This window comes from Aegilops tauschii, chromosome 3 (genome assembly GCF_002575655.3).
Source record: "Aegilops tauschii subsp. strangulata cultivar AL8/78 chromosome 3, Aet v6.0, whole genome shotgun sequence".
In the NCBI taxonomy this organism is placed as follows: Eukaryota; Viridiplantae; Streptophyta; class Magnoliopsida; order Poales; family Poaceae; genus Aegilops; species Aegilops tauschii.
In genome coordinates, this window is record NC_053037.3 from 116756051 (window position 1) to 116767289 (window position 11239).

Below are 11239 nucleotides of genomic sequence, written 5' to 3' on the forward strand. Positions count from 1 at the left end.
AACAGCATGGTAATTTTCTTTGGTTATGAAAATAGTCCTAATATGATGGGCATTCAAGATGGGTATAATAAAATCTTTCATATAGAGTGCATTGAATACTATGAGAAGTTAGATTCCTTATGATTGTTTGGAGATATGAAGATGGTGATATTAGAGTCATGCTAGTTGAGTAGTTGTGAATTTGAGAAATACTTGTTCTAAAGTTTGTGATTCCCGTAGCATGCACGTATGGTGAACCGTTATGGGATGAAGTCGGAGCATGATTTATTTATTGATTGTCTTCCTTATGAGTGGCGGTCGGGGACGAGCGATGGTCTTTTCCTACCAATCTATCCCCCTAGGAGCATGCGCGTAGTAATTCGTTTCGATAACTAATAGATTTTTGCAATAAGTATGTGAGTTCTTTATGACTAATGTTGAGTCCATCGATTATACGCACTCTCACCCTTCCACCATTGCTAGCCTCTCTAATACCGCGCACCTTTCGCCGGTATCATACACCCACCATATACCTTCCTCAAAACAGCCACCATACCTACCTATTATGGCATTTCCATAGCCATTCCAAGATATATTGCCATGCAACTTACCACCGTTCCGTTTGTCATGACACATTTCATCATTGTCATATTGCTTTGCATGATCATGTAGTTGACATCGTATTTGTGGCAAAGCCACCTTTATAATTCTTTCATACATGTCACTCTTGATTCATTGCACATCCCGGTACACCGCCGGAGGCATTCATATAGATTCATATCTTGTTCTAAGTATTGAGTTGTAATCTTTGAGTTGTAAGTAAATAAAAGTGTGACGAACATCATTATTAGAGCATTGTCCCATGTGAGGAAAGGATGATGGAGACTATGATTCCCCCACAAGTCGGGATGAGACTCCGGACGAAAAATAAAATAAAATAAAAAAAGAGGCCATAAAAAAAAGAAAAGGCCCAAATAAAAAAATAAAAAAATGAGAGAAAAAGAGAGAAGGGGCAATGCTACTATCCTTTTACCACACTTGTGCTTCAAAGTAGCACCATGATCTTCATGATAGAGAGTCTCCTATGTTGTCACTTTCATATACTAGTGGGAATCTTTCATTATAGAACTTGTCTTGTATATTCCAATGATGGGCTTCCTCAAAATTCCCTAGGTCTTCGTGAGCAAGCGAGTTGGATGCACACCCACTTAGTTTGTTTTTGAGCTTTCATACACTTATAGCTCTAGTGCATCCGTTGCATGGCAATCCCTACTCACTCACATTGATATCTATTGATGGGCATCTCCATAGCCCGTTGATACGCCTAGTTGATGTGAGACTATCTTCTCCTTTTTGTCTTCTCCACAACCACCATTCTATTCCACATATAGTGCTATGTCCATGGCTCACGCTCATGTATTGCGTGAGGATTGAAAAGGTTTGAGAACATCAAAAGTATGAAACAATTACTTGGCTTGTCATCGGGGTTGTGCATGATTTAAATATTTTGTGTGATGAAGATAGAGCATAGCCAGACTATATGATTTTGTAGGGATAGCTTGCTTTGGCCATGTTATTTTGAGAAGACGTGATTGCTTTGTTAGTATGCTTGAAGTATTATTGTTTTCATGTCAATATTAAACTTTTGTTTTGAATCTTATGGATCTGAATATTCTTGTCACAATAATGAAGATTACATTGATAAATATGTTAGGTAGCATTCCACATCAAAAATTCTGTTTTTGTCATTTACCTACTCGAGGACGAGCAGGAATTAAGCTTGGGGATGCTGATACGTCTCCAACGTATCTATAATTTTTGATTGTTCCATGATATTACATTATCCATCTAGGATCTTTTATATGCATTTATATTCTATTTTATATGATTTTTGGGACTAACCTATTAACCTAGAGCCCAGTGCCAGTTTCTGTTTTTCCTTGTTTTTGAGTTTTACAGAAAAGGAATACCAAACGGAGTCCAATCGACCTGAAAATTGACGGAGATTATTTTTGGACCAGAAGAAGCCCACGAAGCACCGGAGATGGGCCAAAGGAGTCCCGAGGCACCCACGAGGGTCGGGGCGCGCCCCCTACCTCGTGGCCGCCTCGGAGACCCCCCTGACTTGTTCCCGACGCCAAAACCTCTTGTATATACCCAAACTTCCAGAACATAACCTAGATCGGGAATTCCGCTGCCGCAAGCCTCTGTACCACCAAAAACCAATCAGGACCCTGTTCCAGCACCCTGCCGGAGGGGGGATCCATCACCAGTGGCCATCTTCATCATCCCGGCACTCTCCATGACGAGGGGGGAGTAGTTCACCCTCGGGGCTGAGGGTATGTACCAGTAGCTATGTGTTTGATCTCTCTCTCGTGTTCTTGATTTGGCACGATCTTGATGTATCGCGAGCTTTGCTATTATAGTTGGATCTTATGATGTTTCTCCCCCTCTACTCTCTTGTAATGGATTGAGTTTTCCCTTTGAAGTTATCATATCGGATTGAATCTTTAAGGATTTGAGAACACTTGATGTATGCCTTGCATGTGCTTATCTGTGGTGACAATGGGATATTCACGTGATCCACTTGATGTATGTTCTGGTGATCAACTTGTGAGTTCCGTGACCTCGTGAACTTATGCATAGGGGTTGGCACACGTTTTCGTCTTGACTCTCCGGTCGAAACTTTGGGGCACTCTTTGAAGTACTTTGTGTTGGTTGAATAGATGAATCTGAGATTGTGTGATGCATATCGTATAATCATACCCACGAATACTTGAGGTGACATTGGAGTATCTAGGTGACATTAGGGTTTTGGTTTATTTGTGTCTTAAGGTGTTATTATAGTACGAACTCTATGATAGATCGAACGGAAAGAATAACTTCATGTTATTTTACTACGGACTCTTGAGTAGATCGATCAGAAAGGATAACTTTGAGGTGGTTTCGTACCCTACCATAATCTCTTCGTTTGTTCTCCGCTATTAGTGACTTTGGAGTGACTCTTTGTTGCATGTTGAGGGATAGTTATATGATCCAATTATGTTATTATTGTTGAGAGAACTTGCACTAGTGAAAGTATGAACCCTAGGCCTTGTTTCTTAGCATTGCAATACCGCTTACGCTCACTTTTATCATTAGTTACCTTGCTGTTTTTATATTTTCAGATTACAAATACCCATATCTATCATCCATATTGCACTTGTATCACCATCTCTTCGCCGAACTAGTGCACCTATACAATTTACCATTGTATTGGGTGTGTTGGGGACACAAGAGACTCTTTGTTATTTGGTTGCAGGGTTGTTTGAGAGAGACCATCTTCATCCTACGCCTCCCGCGGATTGATAAACCTTAGGTCATCCACTTGAGGGAAATTTGCTACTATCCTACAAACCTCTGCACTTGTAGACATCAATGGGTTGCTAGAGTGACAGAAGCTTAAACCCTAGTTTATGTGTTGCTTCGTAAGGGACTGATTTGGATCCACATGTTTAATGCTATGGTTAGATTTATCTTAATTCTTCTTTCGTAGTTGCGGATGCTTGCGAGAGGGGTTAATCATAAGTGCGAGGCTTGTCCAAGTAAGGACAGCACCCAAGCACCGGTCCACCCACATACCAAATTATCAAAGTAGCAATCGTGAATCATATGAGCATGATGAAAACTAACTTGACAATAATTCCCATGTATCCTCGGGAGCGCTTTGCTTTATATAAGAGTTTGTCCAGGCTTTTCCTTTGCTATAGAAAGGATTGGGCCACCTTGCTGCACCTTTGTTACACTTGTTACTTGTTACCCGTTACGAATTGCTTGCTACCAAACTATTTGTTACCGATAATTTCAGTGCTTGCAGAGAATACCTTGCTGAAAACCGTTGTCGTTTCCTTCTGCTCCTCGTTGGGTTCAACACTCTTACTTATCGAGAGGACTACGATTGATCCCCTATACTTGTGGGTCATCAGGACTCTTTTTTTTGCCATTGTCGGGGAGTGAAGCGCCTCTGGTGAGTGGAATTTGGTAAGGAAACATTTATATTACGTGCTGAAATTTACTGTCACTTGTCACTATGGAAAGTAATCCTTTGAGGGGCTCTTTCGGGGTATCTTCACCTCGACCGGAAGCACAAAGAGTTATCCCTCAACCTACTGCACCTACTGAAAATATTTATTATGAAATTCCTTCGGGTATGATAGAGAAACTGCTAGCTAATCCTTATGCAGGAGATGGAATGGTGCATCCTGATATGCACCTGATATATGTGGATGAAATTTGTGGATTGTCTAAGCTAGCAGGTTTATCCAAAGATGCGGTCAAGAAGAAGGTTTTCCCTTTATCTTTGGGGGGATCATTGACATGGTATAGGCTATGTGATGATATTGGAATATGGGATTGGAACCGATTGAAATTGGAATTTCATCAGGAGTTTTATCCTATGCATCTGGTTCATCGTGATTGGAATTATATATATATATATATATATATATATATATATATATATATATACATCTGGGCTATTCTGTTACGCGTAACAGAATATTATTCTGTTACCCTACTTGAACTGATGGTTTCAGGCGATTGTACTGATGATTTTCATCTCGTCGAACTTACCGTCTTTTCGTCGGAATGGGGCGTGTACTATATCGTTAGAAAGCTCTTGACATCTATATTACAAATATATAGAAATTTTTTGCAAAATGTTTATGGTTTAAGAGCAGTTTTGAAAAAATCGTTTTTTCAAAACCGAAAACACGAATCATATTTTGGACTCGATTTTCAAATGGTTTGTCGGAATTGAGCAAATAAGATGGCGTTGGAAAGCTGGTGAAAATCCGCATCTTCCATATATCTATTATTTTTTCTAAATCTATAAGATTTTAAAGTAGTCTGGAAAACGGTGAAATTCTGGGCGAAATGTATTTTCGCGATTGTTTGCAAACAGTTCGTCGGATTGATGCAAATGGTACAACGTTGGAAAGCTATGAAAAATGCGCAACTTTTTCGTATTGAAATGTTTTTCTAATTCCTTATGGTTTAAAAACGAATTCGAATACGGTCAAATTTGTTTCGAACGCGATTTTTTTAAAAAGTTTGTCGAAATGAGGCAAATAATATACGGTTGGAAAGATATCGAAAATACGAAACTTAGTCATGTTGAACGTTTTCTCAAATTCGCGTGTACTGATCGTGTTGTTTTTTCGTCAGAGTAATTTGGATTACGATGAGACCCATCGTGTTGCTTTTTCGTCAGAAAAAACAGTGCTTGTACTGATCTACGTATGCGTTTGTACTGATGTATTCATCGGAGAGTAATTTTGAAAGGTTCCGAAAAAATAGTACTTGAACTGATGTTTGCATGGGTTTGTACTAAGCGTGTTTTTCACTAACTAGACTTTGCTCTGTTTTGGGTAATATTTTTGCTCGTAAGTTTTCAACAGTTTATTGTATCGTCGCCCCTGTACTTGCATGGTTTATATCATTGAACTGAATGATAGTTTTTTCAAAAAGAAAATGTTTTTTATTCTTTTTTTGAACTAAACATTTTTTTACAACAATGTTCTGGACTTCTCTTTTTTTATGACTTGTACTTTTCCCATTTGAATTGCATGGAGTTTCTTTTTTGCTTGAACTTTTACGAGTTGAATTTTTGTCATTTCTTTTATTCCAAACGGACCATCATTTTTAACTTGTACTCATCAATATATTTAATTCAACCATTTTTCCTTTGTCGAACGGACCACCCTTTTTGTTTGTACGGATCAGTTGTAGAACTTGGACGTCAAGGTCACAAAATTACACCTTGGACGGATCACCTTCTCCCATCTGGACTGACCACAAAAGTTGCATCAGGAAACTCACAAAAACAAGGACGATTACAACGAGATCGACGAGAATGTATGAACCATACCATTTTTAGCTCAATAAATACTACACACTGAACAAGAAGAACTTATTAAACAAGATGTTTTTGAAGTTTCTCACATTAACACTTTTTATAATACAAAACCGAATGGTTCACTTTTACCTCCTCTCTTTTAAAGTATTAGAAACTGACGAACTAAAATAAAATTGTGAGCACAGTGCATTTTGTTACCACAATTGGTAATAGGCGCACAATCCATGTGAATTGTATAAAAGGTAAGTACCAGTAAAAATGGATTGCTGGTGTTTTTATAGAGTTTGTAGTACCATCACAATCAAAGTTCGTACTGACATAAGTTCTGGTCGTGCTCCGGCTAGAAAAAGATACATAAGTACACTGCGGCCAAAGTATTACAAACTGACAAACATAATCAGCCACCTCGCTAGAACAGAGCATCTCAGACGCCTCTACTCCTGTTGCTTTTCCTTGTGCAGGAGGCTGTTGACGGATCACACAGTGATGCAGGTCGCCATGGTAGCGACACGGGCAGTGACGCAGGTCTCCGAACTGATGGTCGCGACGAACTCGGCCACCCTGAAGCCACGGGGTTGGACTGAGCATGGCGCTAAAGTTGAGTAGAACATTTAGGAATTAGGATAAATAGGAAACAACAAATAGGTGAAGAAACCGTGAAGTGAAATGAGTTATAGAAGACAATATGCATTTTTCTCACTAAAACAAACTTCTGTTTGTGTGCAACTTCTGTACTTGCATATATTTTGGAGGGAGAAACACAGAAAATACTACCACATGGATCAACACATTTGGAGGGAGAAACTATAGATGTACATCACGGGGTAGCAAATAATATGAACTCCAGGCAGAACATTTTTTTAACATCTTTTTGTATCTCGCAAACTGAAAATAAGAAGAAAGCAAATTAGAACACAAAGTAAGAAGAAAGTAGAGCACCAGTACTTGTGCGGCATGGATCCGTCAACCCTTTTGCATCCTAGTTCCAGCCAGCATGAGCTAGCACCTCCTGGATCGAGCTGCAGTAGTGTAGCACAACGCATCAGAGAGATAAAAAGGTGAGCAGCAGCATGTACAGGAAGGGGAGAAAGCAACTATAGCACACGAGCATCCACAGGCAGAGAGAGATGCAGCAACTTCTCTCCACTTGAGACTAAACTTATATAATTTTTATTGTTGAACTTTCAGATATCTTTACAAGAATTTTTAGTGTTTTGCTTTTACCTCGTTGCTTCTCTGAACTTACAAAATAAACTTTGTTACATGCGCTCATTAACATAACCACACACACCTGTTGTGCTATAGAAATAACATGGAAACACATAGGAAACTGGACTTACGATTGGTAAGTAGATGTACTGAAAAGCATTCAAAAGATGAACTAAAAACAATTGAAGCTCTTCAAAAGCATTCAGGAGAGATAACAAGAAACTAAAATGCGGGGGCGGCATAGCTACTTGAACCGGGCCATAAGGACTAGAACCAAAACTATCACTACAAGTAGATGTGTTTTTGTAGGTTTTTGGGAATGAGAATTCCTTTTTTTTGCAATTATATAAGAAGTTTAAAAATGTGTGCTACCCCATAACAAATTTTTATACTGCACATGTCCATAAATATTAGCTTTTTATTTGGCAACAAAGAAATATCAAAAAGGATATTTCATTTCTTATAAGCATATGAACAAACAGGTTGATAGCAGCACGAATAGAACAAGTTCTTACCATCGGGGACCTTCCCACTTGCGTGATCTGACGTCCACTCGTGCGAGTAGAACCGACGGACACACCATCGGGGACCTTCCCACTGTGCGAGATCGAACTGAACCCGTTCGTGATGCCAAGGCCGACTAAACTTACGGTCTCTCGAGATCTGAATTGATTGTGTTACAAGTATACACAAAAATCCAAACGAGCTCATGTGAGTACATGTTAAAAAGATAATTGAGTTCATGTATATTAACTGGAGAAGTTCAAACAGAAACTTTTTTAAGAGAAAATGTACTTTTTTGCTATAACAACTATGGTCGTCTTGCCAACCCTGTATATTTAACCGGTTAAAAAGATAATCAAGTTCATGCATATTAAGAGGAGAAGTTCAAAAAGAAACTTTTAATAACAACTACATTCATCTTGCCACCCATTCAGTTTTTGCTTTGACAAAATCCACACATTTAAAAAGTTTGTACTGGCGTGGGGAAGCCTCGGTTCTTTTGACAAAAACTCTCATGTTCTTTGACAGTTTCAATTTTGTCTGAACTTACTAGTTTCCCGGTTTTGAACTTAAAGAATTTTATACCCCAAACTTCTACAGGTTTCTTTAATTTCTATGGAACAAAAACCGAAGGAGTCTAGACTCAAGAATTATATGAAAGAGTGAAACCATAGTGTGAACTTATCTGAGGCTTTTGTCGAACGGAGGAGACGAGGTGATGCAGGAGCAAAACCCGACTCCTTGAATATACAGTAGTTGTGTTGTCAATACTTCTTTGAGTTTCGATTTCTGAATGTACTGAACTAAAAATAAGAATCGAACTGGACTAAAATTCGATATTGAACTGAACTATTATAAGAAACTTTCTATTCAGGATTGTTCTCCCATATCTATAAACCAAAATTCCAGGGAAGTTAAACTTCAGATTTAGAAGAAATCTAGACTTCTACAAGCAGAACATATGCTAAAGTAACAAAAGTGAAGTTAATAAGGAAGAAAACAAGTCACTGTTTTCATCTTTGTTTTTATCAGAGATGTAGTAGTAGTAGTAGTAGTAGTAGTAGTAGTAGTAGTAGTAGTAGTAGTAGTAGTAGTAGTAGTAGTAGTAGTAGTAGTATCCTAAATGGTGGGTTTTTGTGTAAGTTTCCTGTAAGATAGTTATTCGGTTTTATGTAAAACTTTTTATTTAGAAGAAAATGGCTATATCTCTGATGCAAACTTAATTTGAGCAGAAATGTTCATCTTTTGACACATCGAAACCACTAGCTACAGTTTTTTTGCTTCCAATCTTTGAACTGAGAAAAATTATGAGGTTTTTTTGCTCCCAACCTCCTGCATATATATTCTCTAACTGATTTTTTCTGTCACTTGAACTGAGCAAAGAAAGCAGCAATTAAGGCATTCTTAGCCAGACTAGGCACCCCCCAAATCCCACACAACAAAGCATGTTATATGTATTTTTCACGAACTGATGATTGTTCACGTACTGAACTGAGAGCACCTAGTTTGTGTTTAAGCAATTAAAATAGACGTCTTGAGCACCCCGTTTCGGCAAATATTTGTGCTATAATTCAAAAATAGAGAATATAGATAAGCAACCACCTTTTTATGGGGAATATACCATTTTTTGACGGCCTTCATGTGACCAGCGGCGCCGGAGCTAATCTTCTGTCTCCTGCTGCTGCATTCAGCTAAAATTAAACCCCACATAATTCAGTTTTGGCTCAGACATTAACAGGAAAAAAACACCTTGCATATGTTTTTATTCTATTAGGTAAGTGAACGCTGACAGTACATGATACTGGAACATTTTCATCAAGAGATAGAAAAAATATATCTATAGTTGAATGGGAACATTTGCTTGTTCATTCACAGGATGAGCTTAATTTTGACACCATTGGCAATTATTCCACACATGGACAAAGTCAAAGCACTTACTGAAAAGGTCTCATTGGCATGCTGAAGTTGTTTTTTTACTCGATCAATTCTGAAAAGATCAATGCCAAGACTAATTAGAAGCTGAGCACCTTGTGTGTAGGGGAAGATGCACGATTTACTGTAAAGCCTGTGTAGAAAAAGCATGCATCAAGATATTGCACGGTTTACTGCCAATTCTGAACTTACAGTTCAACCACTTGAGTAATGACAATAGTCTGAACAAAAAACATTTAACTAAAGAGCAACGGCCAAAGCATGCATCAGGATACTGTAGAAAAGAAAGAAACCAAGTCCTCATGTTTGAATTTTATGTCCAAGACAATGATAAGTAACAATGATATTGTATTGATTGTTTTATATAGGAAACAAATAGTGATTTCTAGGGTCCCATTTTTCACCCTTTGCTTCCCATTTAATTGTGATTCATGTGACCTTATCTTACCAATAGCATCAGACCTTTGAGTTGCGCATTATAAATGTAATTCGAGCTAGCTGCAACATGTAATAGGTCTCTGATCAGATATTTAGATCCTTAAATGTTTTATCTTTAGTAGTAGATCATACCACAAAATGCATTTTGCAAGAAAAAATTGGGGGAGTATGAAGGAATCAGTGGGCAGCAGCCACACTTGGTTTACCAACTCACACACACACAAAACTGATAACAATTTGCACACGACCTGACAACAGGAGCACACATGAACTGACAAGAAGAGCACACCGGTGTTTAACATAATATAAATTGATTTTGGAAGATGAACTACTACCTGTCCACGCTAATGCATTTCATCTTTTTAGAATACTACCTCTGCCTTGCTCCATCTTCCTCATCTGGTTCTTGACCATCTTGCAATAAAGAGGGAGCAAATTAGAGAGATGAGGTTCTTCGGGGGCTGCCGGTGCAAGGTGTAGTCCGGCCATGGAGCACCGGAACCTCGGGAAGAGGTGGTTGGCGCAGACGCAGCCAGAGCAGAACCGAACCCATGCTGGAGGGAGGGATGCGGTCGGCCGAAGCGTAGGGAGGAAGGTGGACGTAGCACCGGGGGCGGAGGGGGCGTGGGGGAGGTGGCCGGCAAGCCCAAGACCCATTGGTCCTCCTCTGCCTAGGATCTCAGCAGCCGACCACGGCGGGGGAGGGGTGGTGGTGCGCAGGTCCTCGGTGAGGCGGCGCGCGGGAGATGGGCAGGGCACGGCGGCGCGCGGTGCCGTGAGGAGCACCGGCCAGAAGGCACGCGATAGCGGGGGAAGAGGTGGCTGGCGAGGCGACGGAGCGGAAGGAGAAGGCTGGCTCAGCGGGGGCAGCGCATGGTAGGGAGGGGCAGGCTGCCGGCGGCGGCAGCGCGTGGGTAGGGAGGGGCAGGTGGCCGGCGGCGGCGGCGCGTGGAAGCAGGGAGGCGGCGGGCGGCGGCACGTGGGAGCAGGGGGGCGGCGAGCGGCGGCGCGTGGGAGCAGGGGGGTGGCGGGCGGCGGCGCGTGGGAGCAGGGGGCGGCGGTCGACGGCGCGTTGGAGCAGGGGCGGCCGCCAACGGCGCGTGGGAGGGGGGCGGAGCCGTCGGGGAGAGGTGGTTCGAGAAGATGCTGGGGAGTGGCGTGGGCTTTCTCTGTGTTTCGGGTGGGGGTGCAGCACCGGGTTTTGCAAAAATGCATCGGGCCCTTATAGGGGCGAGGGGTAACAAAATAATATTCTGTTACTAGTAACAGAATAGTCCAGCC

At 40.7% G+C, this 11239-nt stretch overlaps 1 long non-coding RNA gene across 1 annotated transcript; it reads right to left on the bottom strand.

The window, feature by feature from the left end:
• Positions 1-8726: 8726 nt before the first annotated feature.
• LOC120975618 (uncharacterized) lies at positions 8727-10946 on the bottom strand. The gene is made up of 3 exons (XR_012204397.1): positions 10294-10946; positions 9527-9575; positions 8727-9269 (listed from the first exon to the last, which is right to left on the bottom strand). It is a non-coding gene; the product is annotated as an uncharacterized lncRNA (long non-coding RNA).
• Between the last annotated feature and the right edge of the window lie 293 nt (positions 10947-11239).